This window comes from Acomys russatus, chromosome 15 (genome assembly GCF_903995435.1).
Source record: "Acomys russatus chromosome 15, mAcoRus1.1, whole genome shotgun sequence".
NCBI classification, from domain to species: Eukaryota; Metazoa; Chordata; class Mammalia; order Rodentia; family Muridae; genus Acomys; species Acomys russatus.
Window position 1 is genome coordinate 56668564 of NC_067151.1, and position 24523 is coordinate 56693086.

General features: G+C 42.8%; 1 long non-coding RNA gene across 1 annotated transcript in view; it reads right to left on the reverse strand.

Moving 5' to 3' along the window:
* The window catches only part of LOC127199355 (uncharacterized), a 70013-nt gene that overhangs the window by 31942 nt on the left and 13548 nt on the right, over nt 1–24523 (reverse strand). Inside the window, exon 2 of the long non-coding RNA XR_007831930.1 lies at nt 11541–11613. This is a non-coding gene — a long non-coding RNA (uncharacterized LOC127199355). The remainder of the gene's footprint in view (nt 1–11540; nt 11614–24523) is intronic.

The window sequence follows — 24523 nt, forward strand, 5'->3', positions numbered from 1 at the left end:
TCAGGGAGGTGAGCTGGGAGTGTGCTAGCTCAGGGAGGTGAGCTGGGAGTGTGCTAACACAGGGAGGTGAGCTGGGAGTGTGCTAAACAGGGAGGCTGAGCTGGGAGTGTGCTAGCTCAGGGAGGTGAGCTGGGAGTTTGCTAGCTCAGGGAGTGAGCTGGAGTGTGCTAGCTCAGGGAGGTGAGCTGGGAGTGTGCTAGCTCAGGGAGGTGAGCTGGGAGTGTACTAGCTCAGGGAGGTGAGCTGGGAGTGTGCTAACACAGGGAGGTGAGCTGGGAGTGTGCTAACACAGGGAGGTGAGCTGGGAGTGTGCTAGCTCAGGGAGGTGAGCTGGGAGTGTGCTAGCTCAGGGAGGTGAGCTGGGAGTGTGCTAACACAGGGAGGTGAGCTGGGAGTGTGCTAGCTCAGGGAGGTGAGCTGGGAGTGTGCTAACACAGGGAGGTGAGCTGGGAGTGTGCTAGCTCAGGGAGGTGAGCTGGGAGTGTGCTAGCTCAGGGAGGTGAGCTGGGAGTGTGCTAGCTCAGGGAGGTGAGCTGGGAGTGTGCTAGCTCAGGGAGGTGAGCTGGGAGTGTGCTAACACAGGGAGGTGAGCTGGGAGTGTGCTAGCTCAGGGAGGTGAGCTGGGAAGATGGAGGCTGCAGGTCCTCTAGTCCACACTTGCAGTCAGTAGCAGGCTTTCAAGAGCAGACATACACATCAAGACGAGCATGCACTGGGAAGGTGAGTCAGACAGTGTTGAACAGGGGGCTGCTGAGGTCTTGATCCCACTCAGATAGGACTCAGACAGGAAGTCGAAACAGGGAAGATGAAAGGGAACATCATTTACTAAAATACGCATCTGTTTTGGTCCAGGTTCTACGCCAACAAACACAATGTCGCTTGCTGTATAATAAATAGAAAAGAGACAAATCTCTTGCCTGTTTGGAGAAGTTGAACAGGTTTAAATGAAACATCAAGCAACCATACCCCAGAAGACAGAAGAGCAGGTTTGGGTTAAAGCAGTCTATGAGCCAGCCTTTTGGAAGGGAGTGGTGGCATTCACTGACGCAGGGTGGCAGGGAATGACTGCACTACAATATTCACATAATCACTGAAGGGAATATAGAAGGGCGCACATGAACCCCAATGTCCACAACTAATCAGTGTGTCTGGGGAGCAGAGAAAAGTGGATCACTCTAATCAAAGGCAGGAAGAAGGAAAGTAACCAAAAGGAAATCAATTCCCAGTTCAGAAAATATGAGTAAATGACATGCATGAGGCAGAAAACCCAGGCATGATTATTCCCTGGGCTCTCACAGGAAGGTGAATGGCAGCATCTAAAGCTGAAAGCAGCCCTCATGTCTAGTAGTTCAGGCATTTCCCTGAGGACTACCATAAACCATCCACGCATGAGACCACCACAGATCATCCAGGCCCAGGAAAACGCAGGGATAAAGCTGGAGGCGACAGAAGCAAGCTTTCTTCCCTGCTAGGAATGAACGTGTCAACCCAAAGTTAACAAATCTACTGACAGAGATAAAAAAAAGATGTCCATGTAGCATTTCAAAGGCAAAGTGAAGGAATTAAAAGTAGAAATGATTAAAGTGATAAGAGTCTGTTGGAAACCTCTAGATTTAGTATTTAGATTTCTGGGATTTCAAACGTCCTGCTAAGTGACTGTGTTTCAGCAGTGGGTGTCTTGTAATGCATGAGATCACCTAGAATGTACAGTGAGGAGCTACCAAGCTTTGATGAAGTGCAGGGGCTGGGGCTGGACAGAGGAGGAAGAATCAACAAAGAAAAAAGGTATGGTCATGAGCAAAGAATATCCAAGGCAGGGTACTATCATGAAGGCTGAGCATGTGTTCAGAAGGAAAGACTGGCTTTCAGTACAGTCCAACAGAGAGGGGCTACAGATGGTCAGGGACAGGGGCTGTGAGCTTAGATGGCTGGTGGTCATCAGTGACTCTGACTTAAAGCCATTTCAGCAGAGTGGCGTGTTGAGGGTGAGAATGAGACATCAGGAAGTAGAAACAAAGTGAGTAAAAGAACCAGAAGTGAAAAACAAAACAAAACAAACAAAAACAAAAAACAAACAAAAAATGCAGTGGTAGAATAAAAAAAAAGATTTAAAATCTTTTGTTTTATTTTATGTATATGAGTGTTTGCCTGCATGCATGTCTGAGCACTACATGCAAGCCCGGTGTTCACAGAAGCTAGAAGAGGACATTGGGTCCCCTGGAACTTGGGTCGCAGATGGCTGTATCCCATCATGTGGCTGCTGGGAACTGAACCCATATCCTCCGCAAGAGCAGCAAGTACTCTAAACCCCTAAGCCATGTCTCCAGCCTCTTCAAAAAGACATGAGAAGAAAATTCAGAGGCAGGTCCATGCCAGAACTCCAGAGAAGTAAAGGTAAGACACTGAGCAGAAGTTGAAAAGCCAGGGCCATATGGAAGAACATCAATTTCTGTCCCACTTGTTAAACCACTCGGCAGTTTCTTTTTGTGAAACTATTTGGCACGATGCTCTTTAAACTCAGAATGCATAGGCACCCATCCACAAGAGGGTCAGAGAGAAGCATCTGGGTTTGGGTTTTATTGCCTGTGCCTTGAACATGGTGTTTGTTAAAGGGCGCTGGGTTCCCAGCCGTTGCCCTGGCAGTACCATTCACACTCAGAACCTGTGGTTATTCCTGGAGCCCAAGTCTCAAATTTTTTTCAAAAGGAGACCTTAGAAACCTGCTTTGAATTACAGCACAGCAAGGCAATATTTTTCTTAGCCAGTGGGGTTTTCTCTTTATTGTGCTTTGGAACACATTGGGAGAGAAGGCCATCGGAACCTTGGAAGCTAAGGAAGCCTCTCGTGTTCCCGGCTCCAAGCTTAGTAACTTGAGTATATTCTGGTTAAGTCATCTTCAATAACTTGTATCCACTTGGACTGTGATCCTTATTTTCTATAAAGCCATTTTCCAAATTTTAAACTCCTCGCGATGCAATGACCCTCAGAACAATGAGCTTGAGTTTTGTGATTGTCAGCGAGCTTTCGTCACCTCCGGGTTCACCAGCTCCAAGATAGAACCATGAATAAAAGCAGAATTATGAACTGCAGCACTGAGGCAGGAGCTGGAGATGTTTGAAGCCAGCATGGCCTACATAGGAGGAGCCTGTCTCAGAAAAAAATATACATATATATATACATGCATACATATATATGAATATATATACCTTCTGTAACCTCTTTCCTTCATAGTTGTACAAGGTATTTATCTAGAAGTCCTGGGTGAAGTCCAGGCTCTAAACAGACAGACAGACAAACAGAAGAGGGGCAAAATGAGTGGATGAGTAAGCGATCAGTAACATGAAAGAAGCCAAGACCCAATGAAAAATTTAAGTGATGGCAGGTTCCCAACAAGCCCCATTTACACAGAGTGCTAAATATGGCCTCCACGAGCACAGAATCCTTATCTGACTTTCCCTCCTATGTCCTCGGACTTACAATATTGCTTAGAAAGAGTTAGGGTTCAATATGCCAAGTGCAAAAAAATGAAATGGAACTACCATTTGATGCTTTAGACAAAGTTGAGAAACAAACAGTAAATCCACATGGACCGTCAAAATGCTGTCTCTTTTTCTTTCTATTTCATATTATATATTTTCATACTGCTTATAATCAGAAAGAAATTGGCAAAGAGTGAAGTATGAATAGACGCACCATGCTTCTCCATTATATAATATGAGAACTCTTATTGCATGTTAATCTTGAGTAATTGTGATATGTACTGACTACAAATTCCATTGTTTTTCATATACTCCCTCAAGACGCACATGCATGAAAATGTTATTTCTGATATAACCAGCTTGCTCAAGATAGATCTTTACTAAAATCTGGTATTTTCAATTCTTGTAACATTTATAAACAACATTTTTTCTTTCCACTTTTTAAAATAATATTTTTATTCTTTGAAAATGTTATTCATGTATATGATGCATCTTAATTATACCCATGCCCTGCTCATCCCCTCTAACCTTTTCTTGGATTCCCCTCTCTAATATCTCTCTCTTTTTTGTTATAACTGAGTCCAATTAACGCTGTCCATATTCACAGGATGGGGGTGGGACATCCATTGGGACTTGAGGAACCTACCAGTGGCCAAACCGCCAAAGAAAAATGACTCTCCAGCAGCCATCAAATAGCTCCTCTGCTAGGAGTAGGGCCTCAGTATACCCTCTCCCATCCATGTGGCAATTTTAACTGGCTTCATCTTGTGAAGGTCTTGTACAGATAACCAAGACCATTACTACGTTCATTGTACAATAACCATGTTCTATCCAGAAGACATTTTACAGACTTCCCTCACATCCTCTGGCTCTTTTCTTCCTTCCTGTCTTCTGTGATGTTTCCTGGACATTGGTGAAAAGGGCTGGGAATTCATATAGATGTCCTGTCCGTAGCTGAACATTTACAGTCACTTGTTACCAGCAATTTGAACAGTTGTCTCTGCACTAACCACTTCCCCCTTCAAAAAGAAGCTTCTCCAATCAATGTTGAAAGCCACACAAATCTTTTAAGTATGAAAATAAAAACTTGGACAACAGTCCAACAACTCAGTCATTTATCAAAACAACACCACCATCACCCAGTCATACCTCCGGCAGATCACCTCTCTATCCATAGGTTCTTGACAAGGTTTATAGCACCAGATATGCACTCCCTTTTGTGAAGCAGACTTCAAATTCATCCGGAAGCAGATAACAACCCTGTAACTGTCATGCAATGATCGCTCTGATGGGAACATCTTGGGTAGCAGTACAGTCAGTATCTTGTAGCATACAGAATCCAACATGACGTAAGACCGTTGACATCTCTGCTCTCCCAGTAGACTGATAGCACCCCCAACATTCTGAAATCCAGGCAGCAGGGAAAGAGTTTCTTGATCCGTTTGAGATTGATTTCTTTATGACCTACACCCAAAGCATGTGGCATCTACCAACCATCTAGTCTAGTTACAATGGGCAAGGATGAGCCATGACAATAGCCTGTGCTATTTTGGCCCCTCTGGAGCCTCCTGACTAATAACTCACAGGAATCTAACACATGCTCAGCACTAAGATTTTCATCTCACAACTCATGTATTCTGGGGACAGCACCTCTGCTAAATTCCTTTTTAAATCATAATTTTAATTAGCCTAAGAACTAATTTTCATAATGCTTCTTCATCATCCTTATTTTTCATTAGCCTGTGTCCTTCTCTTTCCTTTCTTTCTAGCTTTATTGAAGTATAAATGGCAAGTGAAAATTGCAAACATTACGATACACAGCATAGTTTATATACCCACTATGAAGTGAGTGCTACAGTGCAGATTAATTAATATGACATTACTAGACATGAGTACATTTTCTTTTTGTTTTATTGAGACTATTTAAGATCCATTCTCTTTGTATTTCAAGCCCACGAACAGCACTGTTCATCGGCTCCACCATACAGTGTATTAGATCTCTTAATTGGTTCATCCTGAAAACCTAAAACTTTCTGCATTTGCCCGCCATTCCCCAATGTCCCCTCTCTGCTCCCAGTCTACTCCCTGCCTCTGTGAATGCAATATTTTTAGATTTTATATAAATAAATATATATATATATTGCAATATTTGTCCCTCTATGTCTGCATTATTTGGCTCAGCACCTCTCAGTTCAACTGTAGTGCTTTAGATGGTATAATTTCTTCCTTCATTATGACTCAATAGTATTCTGTGAAGTGTATGGATCATTTCTCTTTGAAAACTCATCTCTCAGTGAACATTCATGTTGTTTGCATCTCTGACCTATGTGAGTGAGAGTGCAGATCTTTCTGAGATGCTGTTTCCTTCACTATGGTTCACTATACCTGCTCTGAAATTATACTCCCAGGTTTATAGCCAATCTGTCGCACCTCACTGAGAGAGCTTCGTTGGTGTCATACCTCAGGCTCTTCTGTTCATGATGACTTTAGGATCCTGAAGCAAATTACTTAATAGTTAAGATCTTTTCTTGATATTTTTTCGGAAAAATGATACTAGAAGATGCTGGATTCCAGAAGCAATACAATCTTACAAATGTTTCCATTGTTTGGTTTTTTTTTTTTTCATCTTATTTCATTTTATTTTACGTGTTTGGTTGTTTTGTCTTCAAGTATGTATGTGCACAGCATGAATTCCTGGTGCCCTCAAGGGCAGAAGAGGGTGACAGATCTCCTGAAACTAGAGAAAGATATATATATGGGTGCCAGGAATTGAACCCAGGCCCTTTGGGAAAAGCAGCCTGCACTCTTACCTGCTAAATCTTCCCTCCCACACTTCCACTGTTCAGTTTGTAATAAAACATACCAAGGTGCCCACAAGAAGAAGGGTAAAGCAGAAAAATCCCTTGAGAGAAGAGATTTCTATTCAACTTCGCCTTCCAAAGTATTCCAATCAGGAAATTCTGATGTGTGTGAGTCTGCCAGATTCCACATGTCCACACACGGGTTTTCCGTGTGGCTCTGAGGAGATTCCGACAGAGAGCTTGAATGCTGACACTATTTTCATTGTTCAAGAAAAGCAGATCTTTATCCTGACATGATAATGATCCTGGGACATGGCTCACAAGTAAAATATACAGCGTTTCTTTGCCAGCCTTCCCACAGCTCAGCTCCCACATTCCCCAGAGTCCTCTGCTTTCCCAGCTGACAACAGCTTCGGGCTTTCGTTCAGAAGAGTTCATTGCTGTCACAATTAGGATTTATCATCTCATTGTTTCTTCCTGGGTAATGTGGATAATCACTGACATGGAAATACGGGGTGGTGCAGAGCCAAGCAGTACCATATGGTCCATCAAAACATACACTCACCAACTCTAAGAAACAGAGATCGGCCTGTGTCTCAGCAGGCCAACTTCACAACCGGCTGACGGCAAACGTTCAGACTCTCTTCACCATAAGACGGTTCTTCTTTGTTGCTGAAATAGGCAGTGTTTTCCATTGTTTAACTGTGTGTGTGTGTGTGTGTGTGTGTGTGTGTGTGTGTGTGTGTGTGTGTGTTTAATACAATTCCCTTGCCTTCAAGAAGATTTGCATTTCTATTACAAAGTCCAAGATCTCTTGAATTTGATTTTTTTTTTCTGAGAAATGTATGAAAAAAAATATAACATTTACTGACTATCTAATATCTCTGGACGTTTTAGAAATTATTGTCATATTGGTATCTGTAAGAAGCCTGCATGAACTGGGGGTGATGGCATGTGCTTAAAAGATGGGTATTGTTATTAGCGTAGCATAGATGAAGAGAGCAGGAGTTACTTTAGGATCTCACTCATACATGACAATATAGGGATAGAAAGACAACACCTGAGAACAAAGCTAGTGACCTTTGCACCTCACCGCCCTGTCTCAACCCAGGCCTGTTTCTACCAGAGATGTACAAAACAGAAAACCTACACCTACAACATAGTAAATAGCACCATAAGAGAGAGACTGTACATAATATTGATGACAAGAAGAATCTTGAACCTAGCTCGTGCTTTCCCCTGGATATGCACCACTGTCCTGGTGCCTTAAGGGGTGAACAAAAGTCTGTTTAAACTAACAGCTGGCCTACATGATTAGATGACACAGAGAGATGTTGTGTGAAGTCATTGGAATTGTGAGTAACAGATCTGAGTGAGAACAACTCGGCCTCTCCACTTAGCATTTTTGATTTGCACGGGGTTCTTTGTTGTCTAGAGTTTTTCTATTTAGAAAGTCAATTACTTGATACTAGCAATGCTGTCCAGTTTCTTGTCATTGCTGATTTGAGGCCATTTGCCCTGTGATGTGTGAAAGCACCATAAGCCAGCACGTCCCCACTCGCTCTCTCTTGAAGCAGCCATAGAGGCCACATGTCCCAGATGCTAACTGGACAGCAGAGCACTGCTCCTGAATGAGAAAGAAGCCACCGCTGTGGGAAACCACTGAGATCTCAGGACTGAACTGCTATGGCAGCTCAAGTTATTAACCCAAATGGCACAGAGATAAGAGCGACTGCCACATCTCAGGACATGACTGTGACACAGAGTAAGAATGGTGAGACTAATACTTGTCAAACTTAGCCTTCCATTGACCACTAGATTATATTTTATATGTTTTGAAGAAATATGATTTATTACCATAAGGTTTTTGCAGTATAAAGATTATATAAAATTATTATCATTATTTTCAGTTATTTATAAAATGAAAAGATGTTCCTGGTCTGCTAAAAATATTATCTTTTCTAAAAACAAACAAACAAACTACTTCACCTTATGTTTGTTATTTGTTTTCTGCCGAGTTTCCATGGGCAGCCCAAGCACAGGCTCATGACTAAACTTTAAATAAACTAATAGCCATACCCGAGTACTTAATTAACAAGGCTTCTCTGCAGGTTTCGCCCTAGGAAATGACTTTTTCTTGGTGGTGTATGCCGGAGAACAAAGGAGAGTTGGTACAATCACTGGCTTAGCCAGTAGCCTCGGGACACATGACGACTGCGTGGAAAGGCGCCTGGCTTTCATCTCACTGTTTCTCAGAAAAACAAGGGACCAAGACCTGTAGACTCGAATTTAGAATTGAGGACGAGATTGGAGTCAGAGACTGTTAGTCACTTTCCAGCTCTGTGACCAATGCTGAGTTCATCAAATTTTTAGGGAAGGAAAGGGGATATTTTTGCTCAGAGTTTTAGAGGTCTCAGTTGCTTGGCCCCCGGGTCTTTGGGGCTGTGGCCAGGCAGCATACCTGGCAAGGACATGCAAGCTGCTTCTCCCATGATATCTGGGAAACAAAGAGAGTGTGTTCCCATATCCCCTTCGAGGATGCATTAGTCACTTTCCCCATTGCTGTGACAAATACCTAACAGAGACAACATCAGGAAGGAAGGGTTTATTTGGCTCACAGCTTGAGAGTGTGGTCAATCACGGCCAGGAAGTCATGCAAACAGGAGCAACAGGTGGGGGCCACATTGTGTTTATAGTCATGGAGCAGAGAGTGGGGAGTGCTAGGGCTCGGCTCTCTTTCTCCTTTGTATTTGGTCCATGACTATAGCTATGGAACTTCGCTGTCCACAGTTAAGATGACTCTTTCCACCTCAATTAGCCTAATGTAGATAATCCCTCACAGGTGTGCCCAAAGGCCGGTCTTCTAGATGAGTGTAGAGCCTGAAAGCCAATATTAACTATCACAAGGGCATTGTCACAATGACCTACCTTCTTTCTACTAGGTCCAATTCCTAAAGGTCCACTGCGTCCCAGTAGCACAAAGCCTCGAGCCTCAGAAAGATGCTGACCCAAAGCATGACATGATGATGACTAACAGTCTCTACGCCTGATCTGACTTTCAACTCTAAATTGAAGCCTAAAGGCCTCGGACATTTGTTTTTTCTGACCAATAATTGGTAGTATGAAAACCAGACATGCTCCCATGTGATGCGCATGGAGTCATTTGTCCTGTGGCTCTTGGTTTCATGATTTATGAAATAGGTTTGCCTGGGGTACATGCCTTTGAGGGGAAAAGTACAAATAAAGAAGGCGGAGACAAACAATATGAACCAAAAACCCCTAAAGAAGCTCCGCTGACTCAAAAGCTCTCTCCTTTAGTTCTGAAAAGAAATGAGGGTTTGGTCTTATGGGAAAAGCCCACCTACGTGGAGTTATTTCTTTTCCATATGTCAGTGATTGGCTCCTACAACAGGCACATAGGGAAGGGAGTGGACTCAGGCGATGCACTGCAGTCATCATTATTTTGCTTGTCCCCCTACACACAGGCAGTAACTTAATCTTCAAAGTCATGTCAATGGCACTGAATCGACAGTTGATCCAACTTTAGTGTTTAGAGTTTGACCCTAAAGGAGGTGATTAAATCGGTATTCCCCTGATTGAACCCTGGTGACCATTCAGAGAGAGGAAGGTATGGTCACAATCCCCCTAGTGTAGAATGCAGACAAGGGTAGCCCTTTCTGAAGTAGAAAGTATGCTGTTTAGACTACTGCATATATGTCTTCTAAAGGTATCACCTTTTAATATAAAGTAGTGAGTCTCGAGTACTTGTTGTGTTGGATAGTTTTATGTCAACTGGACACAGGCTAAGGTCATCTGAGAGGAAGGGGATGCTATAAGATTGGGAGGGAAGAATGGGAGGATACAAGGGATGGGATAACCATTGAGATGTAACAAGAATAAATTAATAAAAATTAATAAAAAAAGAAAATTAGTAAATGGAAAAAAAAAAAAGATTGAGCTGTAAGCAAGCCTGCAAGGCATTTTCTTAATTAGTGATTGACGGCACGATGGGCGGTGTCATCCCTGGAGTGGTGGTCTTAGAGCCTGCAAAAAGGTAGGCTGAGAAAAGCTATGAAGAACAAGCACCCTCAATGACCTCTGCATCAGCTCCTGATTCTGGGTTCCTGCTCTGTGTAAATCCCTGCCTTCACTGTTTTTAATGATTAACTCTTACATGGAACTGTATGGAGAAAAAAAAAAAAACCCTGTCCTCCTCAAGTGGCTTTGGTCATGGTGTTTCATCACAGCAATTGAGACACTAAATAAGACAAGTTGGGACCAGGAGTGGGCCATTGCTGTGATAGGTCTAACTGTGCTATTGCTTGGAGGAATGTGGATTTAGGGATTTAGGGTTAGAAAAGCAGTTGCATGCTTTAAGTGTGGCTTAATGGGCCATAGTAGTAAGTAAGAGGATGGCACGCAGTGGTGCTGAGGGTGATTTGGACTGTGGGGTCTAGCTCAAGAGGTTTCAGAGGAGAATTTTAGTATGCGGCTTAGAGGCCATTCTTGTAATATTTTGTTGAATAATATGGCTACTTCCCCCTTGTCAAAAAAGAAAGAAAAGAAGGAAGTGTAAGTACCAGACAAACTCTATTTTGAAAAATAAATTCTTTTTTGTGTTAAACCTAGCCAAGGGCTGAACCCAGATTCCAGAAAAAAACACAAACTAGTCTAAACAGAAAAATATTCCCTAGCAACACAATCAGCTCACCCTGGCAAAGTCCAAATATACTCTTTGCTGGTCAAGCTGACCAGGTGGTCTGGCACATAGCAACAACCAATTAGGAGAAACCAGGCCAAAATTCCTAATGCCCCCATTGGCTACTTCAACCAATCTTTTCTATAGGCCAACTTGCCCCTTCACCTATTACCCAACCATGAAATGCCAAAGCTCGTAACACCCTGCTTGCAGCTTTTCTGCCCAAATGCCACCCAATCATGCACTGTAAAACCTACTTCTTTGTCTAAAACCTATAAAAACTCCTCTCAATTGAGACCCGGGGCTGCTTCCCTGCATCTGCTGTGTCAGAGCATAGGAGGGTGGCCCGGGTTAGAACCTACAATAAAGACTTCCTTGCCATTGCATTTGGACTCAGCTCTTGGATGGTCTGCTCAGGGAGTCTCAAAATTTGGGCATAACAGGAGGAAGGAAGGAAGGCAGGCAGGCTAAATTGAAGAGTTATAGATTAACAGCTCTGGCAGAGATTTCCAGACGGTCTAGTATTGACTGTATTGCTTGGTTATTAATGGCCACACTTACACAGATCTATAGTGGAAAAGAACATCTTTTCCCCCTGGATCCTTCATAGCCTTGTGCCTGTCCAGGTTTGAGCCTGAAATGAACATACTGATCCATTAGCATCACCTGGACATACGCCCCACCCACCACTCCCTTGCTCACCCCTTCACACAGCAGATTTACTGTCACTTGCACAGACATGCCCAGCCTGCTCCAGTCCTGTGTGACTGAGAACGGCAAGTGGTGCCACTGAGCAGTGGTTTGTCACTCTCCCAGGCCAGTTACTGTGATGCTCATAGCCATGTGGCTGCAAGGGCAGACATGCATCCAGCTGATTCTATGCCTACTATTCTTAGCTGACAAAGACACTGAAGACAAAAGAAAGCAGTGGAACTAGGGGAAGAGATTCCAGCCGAGTTGCCTGGATGGCACCCAGATGTAGTGTTGGAAAATCTTCAGGAAATAAACCGGGGCTGTATATACACACTGTGTACACATAACTGGGTGCAGCTATGCTACAAGGAGGAAAAACACTCATTTTGGTAGTGAAGAAAGAAGAAATTTAGGAGAACAGAAGCACAGGAGAATGGAAGATTTGTTCTAAAAAATTCACATGCCACTTAGGGAGCACTCCCTGCCCAGTGTAAATGCCACTGGGTCTGAAATGCTTCAGGTCTGAACAAAGACTTAAAGAGAGATCCACAGAAAATTCAATCTACTTTCACTGACAGACCATGTTAAGGGGGATGATGGAGGGAGGGAGGGAGGGAGGGAGAGAAGGAGGGAGAAAAGGAGGGAGGGAGAAGAACATGCTAGTGGTACTGGGGAAATCCTAAATCCTCTTGTTATTCTGCTAGCAGTGTCAGGAAGCCATTTTCAAAAGAACCCTACTGAATATCTATGGCTACATACAATGCAATGCAGAGCAACTACCACAGGGTTATTGTTAAGTTATGGAGACGATATACATTAAAATAACAAACGTTACTTCAAATTTTCATCACAGTAGTAGCTATTTAAAAGATGTAGCCAGGTGCAGTGACACACACCTGTAATCCTAGCACTCAGGGAGGAACAGACAGGCAGATCTCTATGAGTTCAAGGCCAGCCTGTTCTACAAAGCAAGACCAAGAGAGCCAAGGCTACACAGAGAAAAACAAAAATAAAACTAAAAAAGGTGCAAAGATATGAAAAAATAAAAATGGTCCAATTGTATTTTGAAATATAGAATATAAAAATATATGTGGATATTATTCTAAATATCCTAAAGTCTCCACATGAGTAGGTATCATGTTTATGATAAGAAAAATAAAATATTACTTGTTTAAAAGACAGTAATGAAATAAAATAAAATAAGACAGTAATAGACAACCTACCTACAGAAGCCCAGGATATGACCCTGCTACTTCATTACCCTAAAAATGGCCATGGGGTTAATCAAAATTGTAATGCAAAATAAATAGAAAAAAGGGCAAATTTCATAATGTCTAAGAAGAAAAGTGCCAAAGTGCCCCAGAAATGTTTCCAGATCGAAGTGCCTGTCTCGGCACACACCAATGTTACACAGAGCAGGGCCATTCTTCTCCTATATTGACACCTGTCTTCTCCTTCTGTTTAACTGTCTGAGGCTACCATACCTTCAGCAGCACTAGGAATTATGGCTCTGTCAAGATCACCCCTAAGTGACATAATAGAAAATAAAATGGCAGTAACATTGGTAAACTTCTGTACACACATCTAACCATAGTGGCTACCCAATCCATCAAATGCGAATGGCATAGCTCTGTCCTAGAAAAACGTGTCCTCCTTTTTTTTTTCAAGCAAGTGAAAGCTATCACTGTAAAATATAATTTTACATTTGTGTTGTATTTGTAATCCCTGAACCCATGCTACTTAGTTTTGTGCGGTCTCTGTGACAACTTTGGCTAGTCTTATTTCTAAAGTGGGGTGGGAAAGAATTTTTTGGACATCTGTGTTGCCCATGAAAGATCAGTATAGCTAAGATCACAGCTGAAACAATGGTGTCTGAAAATCTGTAAGTAGTAGGCATCTTTGTGAATCAGAAAATTCTTTCTCTGCTGCTAAAGTTTGTCCAGTAACTACAGTAGCAGAATAATCCCTTCTAGCATATTATTAACTCATAGTCTGGGGAGAATCAACCCTTAAGTGTCCATGTGAGCATATGTGCACATTTCTATTAAAGTTGAATTGGGTGTCGGTGGTGGTTTGAACAAGAGTGGTCCCCATAGGCTTGAATGCTTTGTCCCCAGTTGGTAAAACTACTTGGGGAAGGACTGGGGAGGTGTAGTCTTGCTGGTGGAGAAGACTCACTGGAGAGGAGCTTTAAGGTTCTAATAGCTCATACCATTCCTAGTTATCTCATCTCTCTCTGCCTCCTGCTTATGGCTAAGGATGCAAGCTCTCAGCTACTGCTCCATCTCCATGCCTGCCTGACTGCTGATCTGTTATGATGGTTTATAAGTCCATCCTCTGAAACTGTAAGCCCTCAATGAGCACTTCCTTCTATAAGCTGCCTTCATCATAGTGTCTTCTCATGGCAATAAAATTATATATATATATATATATATATATATATATATTTTTTTTTTTTTTTTTTTTTTTAAGGCAGCAGAAGTTAGCACAATCTTTATATTCTCATATGAGAGTGGGAGACAGCAGCCAGCCTGACTGGTTGGAACTCCCACCAGACTGTTCAGTAGCTAATGCAAACAAGAATTTGACTCTGTGGCTAACGTAAACAATTGGTTGCTTTTTGTTATTTGTTTGTTTGTTTGCTTTTATGCTAAATATCCAGATAGCCAAAACAAAAGTCAAAGAGGAAAATCATTCCTATTTCCTACCATACTACTAGCAGGAGAAAAATGGGCTTTTCAGACTTACTGAAATACAAGGATTTTAATCTTCCAAATGGGGAACTTAAAATAAGTAGGGCCAGTTTAGTCAGCAAGCAATGTATTCTCAGGAAACTATCACAAAGAGCCTGTCTTTAAGATTGCTTAAACTAAAGCTGACACTTACCTGAAAGGAATCTCCCAGAAGAGAGGAGGAAATTATAACCCTATGAGTTATAGACCTGAAATTGCGCTCCCTGACAGGGAAGGCCCTTCAGTGACCCCTCCCCAGGGTGCTGAGGGCACTATTTGTGTCCCCACAGCCTTTTCCAGTTCTTGACCAGAAGGATGTCCTTCCTGGATACATTCAGCGGTTTTAACTGTGCTCAGTGCCAGACTGCCTGACCCCAGCCATCTGACAGCCATTCGAGAAAATAATCTTGAATATTCAGAACCGGGGAGTTAACCAAAAACATAAGCTACGTCAGGCCCACCCCATACTATTCAGATACATAAAAAACGTACGTATTTGCCTAATATTATATGCTATAAGATTTTCAAGCCTGTGGCCATATGGACAAGTTAGTTTTAAGAGGGAATCCACCTGCGTATGTATTCAAGCTTTGTTCTTTACTGTTAAATACAGGAGCAAGACTAACTCATTGAATGTGCGTGGCCTATAGACAGTTCAGCATTGACTAGCTCTCAATCGTGTGCTCATCTAATTTTAAAACAGCAATACTTTGTTCCGGAATGTCTCCTCAGAAGTGCGTCAACGTCACTGTAATCTTAGCCACTATCTTGTTGCTGCTGAGAGACGGTAGAAGCTTTAAGAGGTGGGGTCGGATGGGAGGTCTTCCGGTCACTAGGGGTCTACCCTCGAAAGAGTTAGCAGATTTCTCGGCCCTTCCTGTCTGTTTTTGTACCCAAACCATGAAGTGAGCAGCTTTGTTTTGTCACAGGCTGCTTGCTTGTTATGACTCCTGCTGTCTCCCCACAGGTACAAAAACAGTAGAGGCAGTCATCCACAGACTGAAATCCCCAAGCCACAGCAGAAACAAACCTTTCTTTATAGGTTAATTGATTGGGGTATCTTTTATTATGGCAGTAAGCTGACTGACACAAACCGCATCATTTATATTTTTAAATACACCTATATACCACCTGGTGATCAACAACAGATTATCTATGTCGGAGCTCCATGACATTATAGTGGGGTTGAAAACCATCTGACCAGTGAGTATGTTGATGACGGTGCTTGTAATTTGTTTAAAAGAAAATGGCCGCCATAGGCTCATAGGGAGTCGCATAATTAGGAGGTGTGGCCTTGTTAGAGTAGGTGTGGCCTTGTTGGAGGAAGTGCGTCACTGTGGAGGGTGGGCTTGAGGTCTTATATGCCCAAGCTAGGCCCTCGTGTGGCATTTGTTTCTGCTACCTACAGATCCGGATGGAGAACTCTCAGCTCCTTCTCCAACACCATGTCTGCCTGTGTGCTGCCTTGCTTCCTTCCCGCCATGACAATAAAGGACTAAACCTCTGAGACTGTAAGGCAGCCCCAATTATATGTTTTCCTTTATCAAACTTGCCATCCACAGCACCAGAAACCCTAACTAAGATAGTGATGTTGCGGGGGGGGGGAACGTTTGACAGAGAGGGATGGATGGACACGTACTGAGTTTCTGGGACTATGGAAGCATACTACATCATTATTTACAGTATCTAAAATTTGACCATAATAACAATGCCACTTACTTATATCTTACTGTATTGTATTTCTTGTTATTTATAATAAATTCCTACTTATTAAAAAATGTTTACTATAAAATAGTGTGACACATTCCAGTGGCTACCATCATCAACTGTCTTTTTTCTTTTTTTTTTTTTTTTTTTTTTCTGTCTTGTCAACAGGCATCAATTTCATAATCCTCCTGTATCTGCTTCCTCAGTTCTAGAATTTGCAAATATGAGTTATCCTGCTGGCCTTAACCACTGCACCAAGAGGCCCTCGAGGGTGAGTGCCATTAGCCTCCTATGGGCTAAATCACTGTAGGGGTCTCATACAAAAATGAAATCATATGATGGCAAATAGCTCAGGATTGTTATTAAGGACATGTGACCCTACCTAATTATAGGTGTTTTACAAAACTGTTTCCTCTAACCTTCCTGAAATAAGTTTTGTGAAACTCAAGTGTAATAGACAAAAATAGAAGAATATACAATAGACAAAAATCTCCACAGGTATGCAGAGAGAACAAGGCTAGAGGAGGGGACAGGAGGAAAGGAGAGGGAACAGAGGAGAGGGGAGGGGAGAGGAGGGGAGGGGAAGGGAAAAAGTGGAAGGGAGGGGTAGAAGGGGAGGGGAGGGGAGGGGAGGAGAGGGGAAGGATTCTCTGGCCAGGTGTAGAGGGCATAAGGTCCTTGTGCTCACAGGTAGCACTAGGGAAACCGGGAATGTTAAGCATGAGAGACTGTCCCCTCAGCAGAAAGGATTTATCCCAGTTTCCACGAAGAAAGCTGGGATGGGTGTAGTTAAAACCCTGTGGTCTTTGCTATCTGTGGGACCAGGCCTCATCTAAATCCTCCAGACCAGCAATGTTTATCCCAGACCCTTCTCAGACTCCTCAGTGTTGTTTGTCAGTCAATAGAACCCATTTTTACAGAAGAGGTCACAGATACTTTGTACACTGAGTTTACCGTCATGCTTATCTCAAAGCCTTCTTCCCTCACCCTTATCCTGACCTCTGCTCCTCAGTCACTGTTCCGCATAGCCAAGGTACCTTCAAAAGTGCTTACCGTGAAGCTTGCCTGGAGAATTCACACAGCAGGTGAGACCTTCTGCAGCATCGCAGCAGTATGCTTATAGTTCTTAAAACATGGCTAAGCCCGTGTTGCTTGAGCATCATACAAAATGGGGAGCAGGAGGAACTTAAGGGAACTTCAGGGAGCAGTTTAGTAGACCAGCTTCTCCTGAGATGAATTCTGCAGAGGAACACCTGTGCATGCCTATGCCGAGTGTGCACAGACCAAGAGCCTACTGCCCTTGAGCAAGAGACTAACGCCCTGAAGTGAATACATCAGAACCCCAGGTCTTTTCTCTTTGGCAGCCTGGCCGTTGACCCCTCCCCTTCTCCCAGTCAGAGACCTTTTAAGCTTTCCTTTTATTTTTGTTGTGGCTTCACTGCTTCCATTCCTTCTGACTCTAGCATGGCTGGGATGGTTTTTGAATAGAGGGGAGTGCTCCTGGGACTCAATATTAAACCACAGTCATGTTTTTATGGCGCACTACCATCCCAGCAGCTTTTCCCACACAAGTTCTTGTGACCTATTATTTAATCTGTCAACATTGAAAGATGTTCGAAGGACCCAAAGAAATAGTCCATAAGACACAGTCCAGCCATAGAAGAAAATATAGACTTGAACAAATATAATTTGAGTCCATCCCTTTATACACACACACACACACACACACACACACGCAACTGAAGAACATCAGAGATCCATTGACACCAAAACAGAAAAAAAAAGCTTCATAATATGAAATAATTGAGATCTATGAATTTTAACAGAGAACAAAAAATAACTGTTGTCTTCACTACCTTCTGACATAAATTTCGTGCTTCCCTTAATAATTGCTCAGTAATAGAAAGCTCAAAGATTTCCACATTTCTCAAAATGTAGTTTTTGCTTGTCACTACTTTGAACTTGGGGTAATTGCTGCATCTTTTGCTAAACATTATCAGATGCCTAGACAAAATGGGGAAGTCACAGAAAGTACAGACTTTGTTTTAGAAAGATTTGAATAATACTCTTTCAAAACAACTTCATCCTTTTGATGGTTATCTGTTTGCCTGTGTGAGTTTTAAATTTTGGTTTGAGAAGGGGTTTGCCAGACTACCAAAGAGTATTGGGCCAACATGCACACATAGAACCAAGAAACCTTAGGAGTCAAGATATTTGACCACTGCTTGTGTTTTGATAAAGTGAGAAAAGCTGCTTATTGTCACTTTCTATCTTTCTTTTCAAGATCTGTTCAGTACTCCATTCAAGTCACAATATCCCTCCTTTTCTGATGGACTTCAGAAACAAAAGAAACATTTTTGTTTCCAGTGTTGGTGAGCAATAGTTTCCTGGAAAAAAAAAAAAAAACAGAGAGGACCGAAGCACCCTCTTGCTCTGGCTGTCACCTTACAAAGCATATCCTTCCTGTGTGCATTTGGGCTTAAAGAGCAGAGCCAGACAGCTCTCACCTAGAGCTAACTGTCCTGGTTTCCCCTGGTTCATATCGCTGAAGACACTTTGCTGGGCATACAGTCACAGAAAGATGGTTAGAATTGGCCCTCTCACAGGAAGCAGATTTTTCCCACATGGGCGCAGGCTCACAATGAACAGTCATAAAGCCCATGGCTCCTTCAGTTCTAGGGTAAAGTAGCAGCTTACTCCTTCCTTGAGCAGACTTATAAATGTGGAAAGTGTGGCTCTTGGAAACCTCGGAGTCAATTAGTCCTCTAAGTCAAATGAATTCTGTCTCCAGCTCTCTCCCAGAGAGGCTAGGAGCAAACTTGAGTCAGCACTGAGAATCACTCCGTTCCAGAGTCCATTCAAGCTGGAGGCTCTTCTTGCGCAAGGTTGCTGAGGGAAGCATCCAACTGTGAGGTTTTCACCATTCTGTTCCCAGTGCGTTCTCTCTCTGTCTCTCTCTCTGTCTCTCTCTCTCTCTCTGTCTGTCTCTCTCTGTCTCTGTGTCTCTCTGTCTCTGTCTCTCTCTCTGTCTCTGTCTCTCTCTGTCTCTCTCTGTCTCTGTCTCTGTGTCTCTCTCTCTCTCTCTCTCTCTCTCTCTCTCTCTCTCTCTCTCTCTCTCTGTCTCTCTCTCCTGTTTCTCCTTCTCCCAGGATGTCTAGTGACCATCACTTTGCCCACAATCTCAGCCAATCTCATTATTTTCATGGTTGAGGATCACAATGTTCAGCCTTAACAGGCCTCTTCATCCCCACAGAGGGGTTTCTGTGTTCAGAACAGGCACCCTCCAACCCAAAGCCATCCTGGCTCTCCTACCAGCTAATCTACTCTTTGCTCATGAAGCAAACCTACTACCTCAAATTCCTTTCTCCTTCAGCATCTCCCACACAATCCTCCCCGTGAGCTAAGCCCAGCTCTGAGAAGCCAGTGATGGGCTGCACACTTGTCATGAGAATGCCTGGCAACCTCAAGGTTTGACTTGCAACTCCCAAACCTACAAGCTGAGGGAGCACAAATGCCTGGCTACAATTATGGGAATAAAAGTTAAAACCTACAGCCATGGAAGTAAATGCAAATAAACATTCTCATCAAATGCCCTGCATATAAAAATTAGGGACCTGGGCTAGAGATCTTTCTAGAAAAAACAATCCTGTGTAGGTATGAATGTATAGTTGTAAGCAGATGAGCTTTGTATGGCTAAGTTTGGGCTTTGTGTTGATTCATCCTTAATTACACACACACACACACACACACACACACACACACACACACACTACACAGTTTAGACTTTACCAACCCTTAGAGGAAAGCTCAAAAGAAATGCAGTTAGCTGTCCTCACTTGCCGTTATTTCACTGAATCTCCCGAAGAATGTGTGTGAAGCACCAAAATATCACACTGGGTAGCTAAACAGCTGCTTTAAAACAAAAGACCACAACTACAACCCGCAGGGAGCCACACAAGCCACACCACACCTCCTCACCTCCGTGGCCAGACCAGGTGGGTTTCTCAGCTGCATCCCATCCACAGGGGAAAACATATTCAGGCTCTTATGGTCATTACTCACTCTTACAAGATTAATTTAGCACAAATGAACACCCACCACAGTAATGAATGCCATTCACTGAGACATGGCTTGAGAAAGCTAGCCACACTGGAAAACATTACTTTTTTAAATTAATGTCAGAGCTGAAGATTATTTTCAGATTTGGTCAGCATTTTTTTTAGAAGTAATGATTACCCAGGGTGGGAAAAATCCAGATTAGTATTAAGCTTTTGCATGTTATGAGGGAGAATTAGCTAAGCCCAGGACTGGGGCTTATTATTTACCTCCTCACCAGCTACTTTACTAGCCAAAAGGGACATGCAAGGTCACGCTGTGCTGTAAAACTGAGGGGATTAATGGAGCTGCCTCAGAAGGTCCCAGATACACAGATCCATCACACACAAGACCTAATAATGACAGTTTACATAGTAAGCTTAGAGCTCTCTACACGGAGCCACTGGGGAAACTGCTTTGCATGTTTGATCGCATGTGGCCACATAGCTCCCACAGCAAGGGGGCTGTTGTTACAGTATCGTTGTTGGTGGCATTGGTTACAACTAATCTCATTTTACAAATAAAGGTATTTAGGAGCAGAGGTGTTTAGTAATTTTCCCTGCACACAGCTGGTACAGAGTGGATCCAAGACTTGATTCTGGGCAATGAGACTGCACAGCCCATGCACTTAACCACACTCAATGCTGTGGTAAGGACAAAGCACACAACTTCGGATTCTTACATTCATACGGAACTCCTTGCACATGCCCCGCATGCTAGGTGACAGATCACTTTCGCGATCATTACAGTCAGTCTCCATCTAGGAATGGGGAGGGTCGGTATCATAGCCACCAACAATAGCCAACCTCCACACTACAGTGACAACAGGCATTTACTATGTCCTCGCTTTGCATAAAAGGAAGCCGAGGCAGGGGAGAAGACAAATTACTTGTACTCAACCATTAGGAAACAGAAGAGCCAAAACTGGAAGCCAATGACTCTTCATACCAATCTGATGAGATAGGTGATGCTATGGTTATTTCATACCCAAAGCCAAATGAGTGATATTGGAGGTAATCTGTCTCAGAAAGGTACTGCCAATCTGTAATCATTATAAAACCTCAAATAAACAGTGCAACTTATAACTGTACATAGATGCTTTATTTTCCGACTTTGTTGTAGGACCAATTAATGCCTAAATACACCGGCAGACACATCCACACATTTACATCCTTACATTCTGAAGCCTCAGCCCCTCCTGGTCTCAACCAAATACTCATCTTTCTTCAAGGCCGGGCTCAAAGTTCCCTCTCTTAGAGACGTCGAGGCTTACTGGGCTGTGCTCTGGGATCTGTCATTCACCCCACGCTAAAAAGCCATTGCTGTGTTGTGGGTATTAAAATGGCTTTGCCAACATCACAAAAGGTGCCTTGAGAGAGTGACTACCTGAAATAACTTTTCATATGTCAACGCTGACAAAACCCAGAGTCCTTGAAATGGGGGAGAGACTGGAAGGATGGTTTGCAAGTAAAAAAGTTCAGCTATCCAGTCACATATCCAAAAGTCAGGGAGCAAAAAAGTCCCTCGCCTCATGAAGTATTCAACAGTATTCGTGTATCTGTGGTTTCGCAGAACATGAAGCTTTTAAAAAAAAGAATCTCAAAAACAGTGTGTTGTGGCACACACCTGTGCTTGGAAGACTGAGACAATAGGGTCAAGCTCTAGAGCATCCAGAGACACATAGTGAGATCAGCCCCCATCTCAAAAATACAAAAAAAAATCTTGGGAGAACTGTAAAGGGTACCCACATGTGTTGGTCATCTTTAAACCATTGTCACAAAATAGTTTAAATAGCTTTAGAAGATGAAATTTTTGTCTCATAGTTTTAGACAATTTAGTCCGTTATCAGTTGGTCTCCCTGCTTTTTGGCCTGTGGAAAGTCAGCCAGTCATGGCAATCAGTGCCTGGTAGAAGAGGGTGTTCACCCCTTGCTAAACAGGAATCAAAGATAGAGGAGAAAGAGGAGCAAGGGCTCAATGCCTGCTTTAAGGACACATTCACAATAACTCAACTTCCTTTCACTGAACCTCATTCTTAGCGAGTCCACCAAAGCCTAGGTACCAAGCCTTCAACATATGGACCTAGGGCAAGAAGAGTATTTCATATCTGAAGTATAGTCCCCTGCATATTTACCATGGTTAAACATGCACTGGCCAATATATGTAGCATCCTCTTAACCCTCTACTTCTCATTGGCAAGCAAAGAAGGCGGGAGGGAGGAAGGAGGCATGGGGGAAGTAGTAAGAGCAGTGTGGAACAAAAGAGAGAGGGAGGGGAAGGAAGAAGAGGGGAGGGGAGGGAGGTATAGGGAAAGGAGGAGGAGGGATGGAAAGGGGGCAGAATGGAAGGAGAACAGGAAAGAGGGGAGGAGGGAGGAATGAAGAAAAAGAGTGCAGTAGAAAGGAATTCTAATGTACTGCGATGTGAGTAGACATAACAGACTGTTTTAAGGAAATTGTCAGCCTGTATGTTACTATGGAAGCAAGAAAGGTACAGTACTGTGAAGCTGGTATTAGCATAACAAGTACAAATGAACATTTCACAACATGAAGATCAAGATTCACATACTCCTTTTCCATTCAGATCCATGGGAAAGGGCGAACGTCCTCTAGCCATCAGCCAAGTCTGGATAGCATACAACTTAACAAATTAGATGAAGATGGTTGACATTTTTCTTATGGAATAAATAGTGATGATACAAAGCAGAATACTGTATCCCGGATGTGCATCGGTTTTACAGACTTAGCACAAGAAAGAGAGGGGAGGCTGTGTCCTTCTTGCTCTTGATATTTTAAGGACTAAAATCCTGGTGGTGATACAGGCTGTCTCTGGCACATCTACAAGGATGAGAAAAGGGGTAATAGCTCTGCCATTTTCTCTTGCTATTTAAGACATTCTTCTGTCCTAGATTGCTTGTTTCATTTTGATTCTGTAGTTGCCTGGAATAAAGTTTGAATGTCTGCAAAATATTTGTAGGGATTCTGAGTTCACAGGAAGACATTTTGAAGAGACCATAGGAGACAAGAGGGTGTGACCAGCACTCCTCTCAAAGGTCTCTGAAACTGAACTTTCAAGGAACACTAGAGACATGGGCTTAGCACAGGCTAGCCTTCTACCAAGTCACAGTGTATAAATTGGGGTTACTAGGTTATCACGAGTCATACAAAATATTAAAATTCCAAGAAAAAAAGAAATATGGAAGAATTCTCAGTCTTATCTTAATAATGTTGACGATGTAAAATTCTTTGTTAGAGAAAACAATTGTTGCCTACATTGTAGCATGTCAGGCAGCTGCCTGGCTTCTGTCTTCCATTATGACAAGGCCATGATTTTGTCATACCTTGAAAAAAGAGGATGCGGTGTAGAGAGGAAGGGAAATCTCAGAAGTCTAAGTGGAGAGTTACGGAAGGAAGATCAGCAATAAAAATGCAATCTAATTCTCCAAATGCCTCTCCAAAAACCAAAAACAAACAAATGAAAAACACAGCTTCGTTTATTATGTATAAAATAATTTTATAAACACCTGGTAACGTCTGCTCAAGAGATAAACAGAACGCACCTGGTAATACAACATGGCAAGTGAAGCAAGGTACCCATTGAAAGAAGAAGTCTCTTGAACAGGAACCTGGAAAATTTGCACTGGGCTCTCTCCTTACACAAATGAGTCCTTGACAGGTTGGGCCATCGCTGTTACAAATGTCTAGACTGTGCAACTGTATCCAAGGACAGGACTACAATATCACTGTAATTTCAGCCAAAACCCTGAGTTCCCATCCTCCTTAGAATAACATCATCAAATGGAAGCTAGGGAGCTCGCTCCCTAGAGTCCCTGGAAACAGCTGAGCAGAGAAAAATAGGAAGCCAAGCTGTGGGAAGCCGACAACAAGCTCTTTGCTCTGTGGCATTGAACAAACTTGGCCCTGACTTCTGTGTCTGAGGATGCTTGCCGTAAGGACTTAGTGTCCAGTGGGTTTCACAACAGACCCTGCAAACAAAGAAACGCACACTGCCCAGGCTTCCATACTGCATGGAGTGGAATTTGGGGGCCTTGCCCTAAAGGATTTTTCCAAAAGTTCAGAACAACTTAAGGTTGCAATAAGATCTTACTCTTTCTACATTTTTACACTCTCTCCCCACCTGGCCAGCTGTTCCACAGCTTTCAAAACATCCCGATAATATATACTACACATATAAAACCACGTATTTTTATTGGGCTCTTTCAGTATACAAGGCTTGGTTCAGAGCTCTTGTGTTTTCGTTGTTTGGGTTAAGATTTTACATTTATGAGGTGCTGGGGCCGAAGAAGGAGTATGTTATG